Below are 11,256 nucleotides of genomic sequence, written 5' to 3' on the forward strand. Positions count from 1 at the left end.
TACATTTTCCTTTCAATTCTAGGCCTAGTCATACCAGTCATAGCACGTCCTCTCCCTGATGCAGAGCTGCCCGATGCATTTGTTGGGACACCCGTTAACAAAATTTAGCTTTGTACCTGTTAAAGAAAAGGTCGGCTTGGGGACACAACTAAGTGGAGAATTTGAAGTGGCCCCAGCAGTGAAATGCAGAGGAATTTTCTTCTGACATGAGAATTACATCACTTGTGCCATGTAAAATTGCATTACTCTTGCCTCAGATGGCAGGGATTTAGGAAATTCAGTGTGACATGTCACGAAATAATGAAAAAACAAGAGAAGGCCTGTAACTTGTTCATGGGCCTGATACATCAGCCCAGCAGTGAGGGTTCACCTGTATTTCTTGTTCCTTGAATGTTTTTGTTATGTATCACCTCAGATGTCTTGAGCGCAGCGTGATTTTATTTCATTTATTTTATTATATGTTGATATTTTCAATTGTGTATCTTCACAGATTGCTGGATTCGCTGGTTTATCCTGTTCCTTCAAGTTCTGCAGCACAGGGTGGTAGCTGGCAGTCACCATGCAGCGCTTCTACTTCATTCATGGCACCCAGCCCACTGAAATCAAATATGCTTGGTTCCATCTCACAAAAGAATTTTTCAAGAGCATCGGAGCTGAATTTACTGGAGACACCTCTTGTGGTTAAGGTTTGTGTTTTAAAAAACAGGATCAACCAACCGAACCAAAAGCCTGTAAGCTTTGTTTAACATGAAACCACCACAGTATTTAACACAAACCCGGTTGGATTCAGACTGTTGAATATTTTCAGCATGCGTGTGGTTATTGGACGTAGAATCCTTTTGGAAGCAGGACAAAGTTGGGAACAGTCTTGAAGAGGGAAAGTTTAGTTCTAAGTTAACTGCCGTACGCACATTGTCCCATAGCTTCGTGAAATACTTTGCTCCATGCAATAAAAACGAGTGTAGGTTATAAATTGGACTTCTCAGTACACATAGATCCTTAGAGATGCAATTTGTAGCTTAACCATCTCATTGTTTAAGTGCTCAATAGCTCTGTGGAGTTTGACTTGCATGCCTACAAGCAAGAATGTATATGCTTCCGTTTCTTAATCCACTTAAGGGAATGACAACATAAGGGATGCCAGTTAAGCGATGTCAGTCTCTGTCAAATTCAGTGATGGCTTTTTGCAGGGATTCTACGTATTGATGCTTGTGTTAAACTCTCTTTCCATTCACCGCCATCAAACTCTCCTCATGTAAGGAAATAACAACTGACCAATCAATCTTCTTGGTGCTGCTCTTTTTGCCTTTGCCTACCTGAACAGAATAGTAGTGATCTCTCTGAATTATAACCTTTTTCTTCTTACTAACTATTGTCCATATCGTTAAGCTGGTTTCATTCTCTTCCTTTTAAACCCATTCAATACTGTAAAATCTTTTCTGAGCTGAGGTAAGGAGACCTGAATGCTTCTAGATGAAGATGTGTAGGTATGTTTACAGCAGTGTCACTTCATTCAGTCCAGTGCGTGGATTGATTAATTGGAGAAGAAAGAAGGTATCGCTGTTGCTTTGCCAATTGCCATTTCTCATGGCAGTGTTTTCAGTTGCTGTATCTGGGGTAGCATTTGAAGTTGTATGCCTTGTAGAAGAGCAGTGTAGCTATGGCAAAAATTACTGGGATGGGAGATAGCATTGCAGACGACAAGATGCCATATTCTTGTTTCTTCAGGAAATTAATTTGAACACTAACATTTTATGTTGCATTAACAAAAAAGAAAAAAAAAAAGAAGAAAGAAGCCAAAAGAGTCATAAGAAACATAAAACGCATGGTTTTTATACCATTAAGTTTTTTGTCCCTTTGGAAAAAGAGCAGTGCAGAGGCTAATCTTTGTCCTCTCTGCTGGTACAAAGTCAGTTTAATTTGAACTAATACTTTTGACAAGTGAAGTCTTCTCTTTTGAAGATTTAGCAGGTCTTAAATTATTATTTTTTTTTCATAGGGAGCTAAAGTTTTGGCCACAGCTGCTTCTGGTTTTCCTGCGTTTACTCCTCAGTCTATGCTCAGATCCAGCCTTCACACTACACCCCTAGCAACTCCTTCTGCATCTCCAGGACAATCAGTTACTCCTCCTCTACAAGCAAAGGAGCACAGAATATCTTTCAGGGAAGAGAACTTGAATGCAAAATGGACTGTTGGGGTAAGCTGGCCTGTAGTTAGTGATCTTTATATTTAAAGGCTTTAGAGACTGTGATTTGATTTAGTGTTTTTCAAGTTTTCCAAAACTCCTTATATTGAGAACTGGAATAGCAAATCAGAACGGCAGACTTGAATTTGGTCAAAAAAGGTTATGTTAGACCTTCTGTAACATCACCTGCCTGCAGGAACATATTCATAACAAATACCAGGGACCTTGGTGGTTTTTACTCCAGCATCGCTAGGCACTGTGGTTGTTCCAAATTGCATGTGTGCAGCTTCCCGCTATACCTTTTGAAATGGTGGTATGGCAGGAAGGTAAGGAATACAGATTGAGTCAGTTGTTTGGGTTCGTTAAGCTTTGTGAAGGAAACACCTCTGAAAGCAGCAAAAGTCATGAGCCGCATTTACTTTCAGTCTCTCTTTTTGCAAGGACTGGGTTTCCTTAAGTTATGGTAAAAATAGACTGCCGATGAAGAGAGCTGTATGGCTGTCTCTTCTCTAGCCCTAAAGTTCTCGGTTTTGCTTCTTGCCTTGCACCAGCGATAGCATTCGTATAGTTGTCAAATGAAGTCTGTCCACCTGGAAGTTGCCCCCCTTCTGCTCCTCCTTTTGTTCTGTCAGGTGGCTTCCCTGATTCAGCTCGTCATGCGGTTGCCAAAGTAACGTACCAAACGGATGGGGGCATGTGCTAGTATCTACCTGTAGGAGCTTTCCTGTCTTAACCTGTTTTTATCGTACCTGTTATTGCCTGTTAGAAAGAGCTACTCAACTGTAAGAAGAGGCTCTCTCTCCTGTAGGAAGTTCTTAGTAATAGTGCAGCGTGGCCGGATTAATTTCCTTGTTCCACGCCACAGGCATAGTGAACGCTAAAATATGTTAGTAGTGCATACAAGCTGAAAAGGCAAGCATAAAAAAAGAGAAATCTTGGAGTTACGATTTTAGGTATGCAAAGCTCCCTCTTCTTGAAAACACAGTAGTGAACCCAATGAACAGCCTTGAGATGACAGGGTAAGCAAGCACTTGCAAGGCCCACTTCATCTTAATTCCCCAAGGTTGTGGAAACTCAATAAGCAGTCAACAGTGTGACTGGTTTTTACACTCTGCTTTAAAAGCTAAGATAGTGCTCGAATGAGAACTAATTTTGTAGCGCCCTGCTTAAGGAAAACTGACAAATATCGGTATATATTTGTTCTTTTTTTTTGTCTTGCTTTGACAAAAAGCATATGTGTGATCTTGATTGTGAACTTTCTTTTTAAAAAATAAAGGTAACGGAAGATAATAAAGCACCATCTGGAGTTTCATCTGAGCATCATCACGGAGTGGTGGAGGATGCTTGGTCTGAAAGTAGAGATGAACCAACTCTGTTTCCTCTGAGCAATCCCGAGGAAGATGGTGCTGAAGTGGAAGACTGTGGAGATGGTTTGGAGAAAAAGGGTGTCAGCAAAGAAAACAGTAACTTCTCTGCCAGGTCGGACCAAGCTGCTTTGGAGTATCATGATGCAAAATCACCTGGCGATTTTGAAGATGAAGTCATCTTTATAGCTGCTAATCCAGCTAATTCTTCCACTGAAGAAACTGCCGATTTTGAAGAACTGGAGAAGGAGGAAGACAGTGAAATAGCTGAAGAGAAACCCTTCCCGATGGGACAACCAGATTCCTCAGAACTAAGAAAAGCAGCTGGTATGTTTCCTGCTACGATAACCTAAGCTTCTGCATTTTTCAGATGTCTTCAAAAGTCTAAATTACGGATGGGTGCAACAGTCCGTGATGAGCATTCACAAATGTCCGAGGCACTTCCTTGTCCTAGGCTTTTAATATTGCCACTGTGTTTTGAGTCCTTTTTTAGGTCTCGTGGACATTCTGAATGTATACTGCTTTTGGCTGGCATTTCTTGTGTGTAATTGCAGCGGAGAGGCAGCAATGAGTCGTGGGAGTTTTGAGAGGGGTACAAGTTGAAAACTTAGGCTTCTGGTTCTGTTTTAGGGGTGCTTCTGTAGGCTGCAGGTTTTTTTACAGCACGTTTAGCGTATGGTGTGCTTTGACTAGATAGGTCATCTTTTGTTGTTCTTTTGGTTTTCTACCCCCCTCGTTAGTGCTCAGTTAAATAGTTTTCTTTGGGAAGTGAGTCTGCTTGTGTATCTGCTTCTCATTACAGCTATGCTTGCTCCTTTTGCTGGCTCAACAGCTTATGCAGCCTTTTCCAAACCTATTTCAGCTGGTCTTTGGTAATTCAGCTCCATTCAACTCATTCAAGCCAGTGCGGCTGCTGAGGATGTGTTCATATGAGCAGGTCTGCTGGCAGGTTAGAAGAGATGTCACTCACTAGGTGGTGAGCAGTGATGAAGAGCTGGGAATGACAGTAGTGCAGGAACAGGGAGAAGATGTGTAAACACAGCTACAATCAGGATTGGACAAACAGAGCTCAGTCCGCTCAGCTCCTTATAACAAAAGTTTGCTATTCCTGGGAGAGGTATGCAAGTGTTGGAGTTCTGCGTCCGAGGTCTCGAAACAGTTTGTAGCGGGGAGCGTGTACTCCAGTATCAGTGCATCATAGGAAGCCTGATTCAGTCCTAAGCCCGAGATGATTCCGGAGGATCCTGGAGAGTGACTGCTGCTCCTGAAGTTCCTCAGCTCCTTTTCTTTTTCTATAAGAGCAGTGCCCAGACAGGGGCTCCGTGTACATGGGAATTCAGACCTGGGGTTCTCCAGGTCTGAGTGTTTCTAGTAAGACAGGTCAAAACATTTGCCTGTCTGATTTTAGCTGCCCTGTGTTTGGACAAGAAATCAAGGGTGCTTTTCCTTAAAAACAGTGATGAGGTCCTAATCATTAAAGAATAACCTTATGAAGAAAGTTTGTCATTGCCGGACTACGGTACAAAGAGTTCTGTACAATTTCAGTACTCTGGAAGCGTTAGAGGGCAGTCAGTATAGCTCTTGTTTGGCCTGAGCTAGCAAAATTATCCCAGTCCTGCGTACTGTCTGCAAAGGTAATTGTTGGATCTGGAGGAAGCAGACGGCAGAAACAAAGAAGAAAAGGAGGAGGGTGTTTCTAAAATTTGGCCTGTTGAGAGAAAAACAGGCTAGCAAGCAGTTGGGTTTCAACAGCACCAGTCAATCGCTAGAGAAAAGAACAGGAGACGACCTTAGATGCATTCTTGTAGAAGAGGGGAAACGAAATCAAGAGAGGAAAGAAGCATTGCTGGGATTTTCCAAAAAGAAATAAGAAAAACTTATGACCCAATTTTAAGAAGGAGGGATGTTTCGTGAGGTTTTCATGTATTAGGTCAGTAACATATCAAGTTGAGTTTGTAAACAGAATGTCAATGGCCATGCTGTTTTGTTGACGGAAATTATGCGTCAGACTTCTTCTTTTACTGGAAAGAAGAATTCAGACCTTCTGTGCATTTGAAGTCTTGGTAGCGTTGTTTTGTTAGGTCACCATCCTAGGTGAAATGCGTTACAGCTCTCTTGAAAATCATACGAGCATTTTAAAAGAAATGATGTTAAGTGCAACAGGGAAGTCACCCATCTGTCTGTTTTTGTAGGATTTGTGGAAGAATCAAATGCTGAACGTCTTACCCTTCCTGAGGATGGTAAATGGTTGTTTCAAGCTGCTGAGGCTGCTACTTCTGGGACTGCAAGTGAAGGGTAAGTTTAGGAAATAGATAACACCTTTAGGTTCACACAACATGTGACTGCTGGCTTTCCTGTGTTTGAAAACTATGATTTTTGAGCTGGTATTGGTTCTCTCCTGTGTTCTTAAATACAACAGGTTTCCTGTCCCTTTCTGTCTGTGGACAGAACTAACGTGGCATGAATAGAAGTCAAGTTGATGAGCTGTCACTTTGAGCCTTTTTTCTCAAATCATTGCAGACCCCAAAGTAGTGGGCTGAGGACTTCATTCAGCAGGCTGTACGCACCTTTCTACAGTTTGAGGGGGCTACTAAGCAGATACTGTGAAAAGAAGCCCTGCTTTTGTCTGAATGTTATGTCGGTGAAAATTACACCTGAGATTCCTGTAACTTTAGTGGGTTTATTGTGGGGCTTGAATACTTTCTGGCAGTATTTTATACACTTAATTTCTATTTTCTGTGTGTGGTCAATTAGCATCTATTTGTTTCTGGAAAGGGAAGCAGTTTTCTCACCAGGTACTTGAAAAGCTGCAACTGCTTAGTGAGAGACGTTAGCGATGAAATAACCCTTAATTTCACGTGGTAACTTACAGTGGCACAAACTTTTGTTCAGTTGCTTCTAGACCTCGAGTATGGCAGCTGCACTCTTTCTACAGAAGACAAATAATATATTATTCTTTAATACAACTCTGTTGTTATGTTATTATCCAGTGTGAGATAGCTGGGAAGAATGTTAAGTACTTGATTCGTTGCACAAGATGAGTCGGGAATTGAATGTCGATGTGTTGGTAAAGGAATTTCTAATTTTTCTTAATTTTTTTCTGTTTGGAAACTTGAAGACTTTACAGTGAGAAAGTAATTTGTAAAGCTCTTCAAGGTTTGTTTTGAAGCTTTATGATGGATTTCTCTCTTTCTGTTCATGCAGTGAAGCAAACCAGCAGGAGTCCAAAATGTCCTCTTCATCAGCAGAAAAAGCCATACCAGTTGCAACAAACCCACAGCTTTCTGAATCCCTGCAGGCAGAGGGTGAATGTACGTAACAGTATGTGGGAGATGTTATGTGAGTTAAGGTAGCTGAACGCCTCAAGTAAAACGTGCAGTTTGCCATAGCGCTACAGGCGTCTCAGACTGAAGTAGTACTAGCATGTTACTGCTACCTTTCATTAAACCGTAGAGGGAAGAATACCCTCCTCAGAGAAAGTCCTTGTAGAAAATGCATAGCCAATGTTCCTGTTCTGGATAAAGGTACTGAGAACACTGGTAGAATGTAAAATATTAGAAGGAGAGATCAGTATTTATTTCGGTGTTGTACACCACTACTAACTTGTGTGCTATGGGATCTGCTGCTTGAGTTACTATTTTGAAAGATGATGCATGCCTCAGTATTCCGGCTGTGAAGAATAACTAGCTGCCAGGTAGATGGTTCTGGTTTCTAGCGTTTGGGGAAAGCCCGATGTATGTGGCAGGATGGAGAACTGTATTCTTGGCTCCTGCTCCCTCTGTTACTTCCTGTTGTTTAAACGCATCTCATTTGTAGAGCAGTTAAGTTAAAATCATATAAATCTCTTCCAGCTGTGATACGTACCCTTGACAGCGAGGATGTGGTCAGTACTCATTCAGAAAATTGCCTTGAGGGGAAGTGTGTGGATTTACCTGAAGAACGTAACCCAGAAGCAGCTGAAGATGAAGGAAACGTTCCTCTTCCACAGGAAGAGGTAACTGTTTGTAACAATCTTCCTAAAACTGAGGAAATTAATGTAAGTAAACTATTTTCCCATTTTCTACAAAAGAGAAAACACCTTGCAAATTGAGGACAGTCCTGTCTAACTGACAATTAGAAGGCACGCAAAACCGTCTCAGTTTCTTTAGCTGGGTAACACAAGTCCAAACCTCGTTGGGTAAGGGCAGATAGGTTTTTCTCCTATGCATTTGCTGTACCTAGAACACAGAATAGAACCTGTCAAGACTTGGGCCTTTGAGAGCTGTAGGAGTGCCAAACCCCACCTAAATATTCTTTAAAATCACCGTGCCGTCATTTGGTTTGCTAGACTGTAAATGTTTCTTATTTGACTTAAAAAAAGAAATAGTTTTAATGTTGAAGACAATAAGAAAAGTTGGGGAGCGCAGCTTTTCAATACCGGAGGCCGTTTACCAAATGACAAAATGACGTGGGAACCAAACTCATTTTCAGAATGATTTGGGTGCTTAGGTCCTTTGCTATTTGTTCCTTATTAACATAAAGAGAATTCCCAGTAATGAGTTAATTTCAGTGTCAAGATATTTCCAGCTACCTAAAACTCTTTTTGTGTGTGTGTGAAAATGTGGGGGTTTTAATATCTCAACTTTGTAAAATATGAATTTTAAAAGGTTGTTCACAAGGGCTGAAAATCAGAGCCAGAGATTCCTCAGTTGTCGCAGGTTGTCCCCATTGTTCTCACTTCTGCTGGGGCCGAGGAGTGATTTGGATTCATTGTGGATGTCCTCTAAGTAGCATATAGAGTATGCTGTCGATTTCCTGTAGGGTTGTTCTCACAGGAATTAGTAATAGTTAGAGTGAAATACAAACTGAAAGGTAGGCGTAGCACAACTAGATTGGTCTCAAGCAACAGAAGATGCTTTTTGGTGTCCCAGATTTCAGATGAAGTTGAATAGGCAGTCGCTTGCGTAGCTCGTCTCGGCTTTGGGGTTTAGGACAATGCTCTAGAGAAGATGATTATAGACTTGGGAATACATAAATCACGCACTTATGGGAGTAAATGGAAAATTTGTGATGGGAAGAAGGGAGCCGGCATGTGAGACGGTCACAAAGCTGCTGCAGCCATTCCTGTAGCAGTAGAGTGAAGGTTTTCCTGTTTTCGTTATGACTGGTTCTTACTGAGCTATACGTAAAGGTGTCTTTTTGGCTTGTCTACCTTCACTGAATTTAGGACAAACTACTTCCTACTGTCTTGGTCGTAGATTTATAAGCATAAAAGGAAAGTTTATGCAGACTGAGAGGGTTGTCAAACATTGAAATGTGCTGCCCAGGGAAGTGGTTGAGTCACCATCCCTGGAGATATTCAAAAAGCGAGTGGACAGGGTACTTCAGGACATGGTTTAGTGGGCATGGTTAATGGTTGGACTCGATGATCTTGAAGGTCTTTTCCAACCTAAATGATTCTACGATTCTACAATTCTATGACTAGTGTTTCTCGAATTTAGCTTTGAAGCGTGGCACGTTGCTAGATGCGTGTTGCACAACTACATGCACTTGTTCTCAAATTTGCGCTAATACCTCGCTTGCGGTCTGTGCTCCCTGCCGTGCTGTTAATGGCCGGTGGGAACCGGGCTGGAGTTACCCTGTTGTACTTCGTAACGCCGGCTTATGACAGGGTAGAATTGCTGGTGGTCGTGAAACTAGTCTGGTATTTGTACTCGGTATTGCCGTCACCTTCATACTTCGGGAGCCATCCATCGGAAACTATTAGTAATTACAGCTTTTAGCTTTTTTCCTCGGCGAGCCCGCCTATGGGGGGCATCTCCGTACTTGGGGTGCCATCGCCTGGAGACTGTTAATGATTACACTGTTTACCTTTTCTCCTTGGGGAGCCAGCCTAGGGAGGAGAAATCTGCCCGCATCTTCCCCTTCTCTGCCAGGCTAATTACAATAGTGTTTGAGGACTTTGAAAATTTGCATATCCTTGGGCTGCTGAAACCAGCATGGTCCTATGCGAGGTCTCCTGCATGTCGTTCGGGTCTTGTTTAGGGTTGAACAACTGTTTAAGAATACGATAAAAGATGATGCTTTAGCAACTTTTGACAAGGCAGGAGGCAAGAAAATAAGCAGATTCTATGGAGGCTCCCGCTGAGTGGCTTCTTCCTTCTGCCCTCTTCGGCTAGCACTGTAACTTAGAGGGTTGGGCAAAGGTCTTCACGCGTTGATTAAATTATCTTGGCCATCTGAGTCACTTGAAATACATAACAGAGACTACTTTTGTTCTCAACATAAAAGCTTGAGTGTCTCATGTGGCTCTAGCAGGAGAGAATAATTGCTCAGTATGGGGAGCTACAAAGGCTGAGAGGGAGGTACTTAGAATCTATGTGTTGTCTCCTGCAATCCAAGTGATTCCTTAAAGTGCGGTGTTGAGTTGTGCGATGTGATACCTGGCCAGTTTGACTAAGTGTTGCGGTGACAACTATGATGACCGAAACTTTAAGCTTGGGGGACATCATTGTACTTTACCCCGTTAGATGCAGGGTCGGTCACTCTGTGTGGATTTGTAGTCAGTCCGGAAAGTACTGCAATGTGATGATTACTGCCAGCTGGGTATACAGCTTGTATTGTAAAACTGCTCACTTTGTTCACGGGTGGTGGCAAATCATTAGTCATGAACAGAAGTATCAGAAATGGAGCATGTGATTCCATACACGGAATACTCTGTTCTCTGTCCCTTAAACGCATAAACTTTTATCTGTAGTAGAGAGTACCTTGTATGTTTCTAACTTTACATTTGGTGGCGATCTGAAAGGAAAAGCAGCATTTCACTGTCCTCAGCTTCATCTAGCTCAGCCTGAAGTTAGTCTGTTTGGTAACTGATAATGCATTAAGAGACATTTTTTAACTTCAGGTTATTGAAGATGGTGCGGTTAAGGCACAAGCCTCGGAAGCAGCACCTGAAACATCACCATATAGTGAACTACATCCCTCAGGCAATCTTCAGTACAGCTATGATACGACAGAGCAACAGCTTGCGTGTCATTTGCCTGATAACAGAGATGGTGAATGTGATGCAGCTGAGGGAGATGGAGAGCTTTTTCCATCTCAGAGTAATTCTACTTTAGTCTTGGAAGGAGAAGAAGGTGAAGCAGAGGTGGGAGACCCTACATTAGTAGATGCTTCTAAAGCAGCTGGCACAACAACAGAGGAAAAACCTGTCAACAGTTTAGGAAATACTGAAACCCAAGAGCATGTTACCAACTCAGTGTCCACTGTAACTAGTGATCGGGCATCTCAAAATATTGCAGAGCCGCTCCCGTATGTGCCTGAACCCATTAAGGCAGCTATTGCTGAGAACTTACTGGATGCAATCAAAGACACAAGAAGTAAAGAATTTACATCTGAAGTTGTAGAACAATCTATTCATGAAACCACAGGTAAAAAGGTAACTGGATTCCAGAAGGCAAAAGCTCCCTTAAGAACTGTGCCAGAAGGAGTGGAAGACGAAACCAGCGTACGTCAAGTAGAGTACGGCATCGCTCCTAGAACACGTGCAAGGGGACAGCTGAGTAGAAGTCTAAGTACTCCATCGGCAGGCACTCAGCAGCTACTGAAGACAGGCAAACCAGGTCTGTTTGCACTGTCTCCTAGGAGAAGTACCAGGCGAACAAAAGAAGCACCTGAGACTTCTAGTCTTCAAACAGAAGAAAATGCTCAAGAGGAGCAAATGCT

This window comes from Accipiter gentilis, chromosome 28 (assembly GCF_929443795.1).
Source record: "Accipiter gentilis chromosome 28, bAccGen1.1, whole genome shotgun sequence".
NCBI classification, from domain to species: domain Eukaryota; kingdom Metazoa; phylum Chordata; class Aves; order Accipitriformes; family Accipitridae; genus Astur; species Astur gentilis.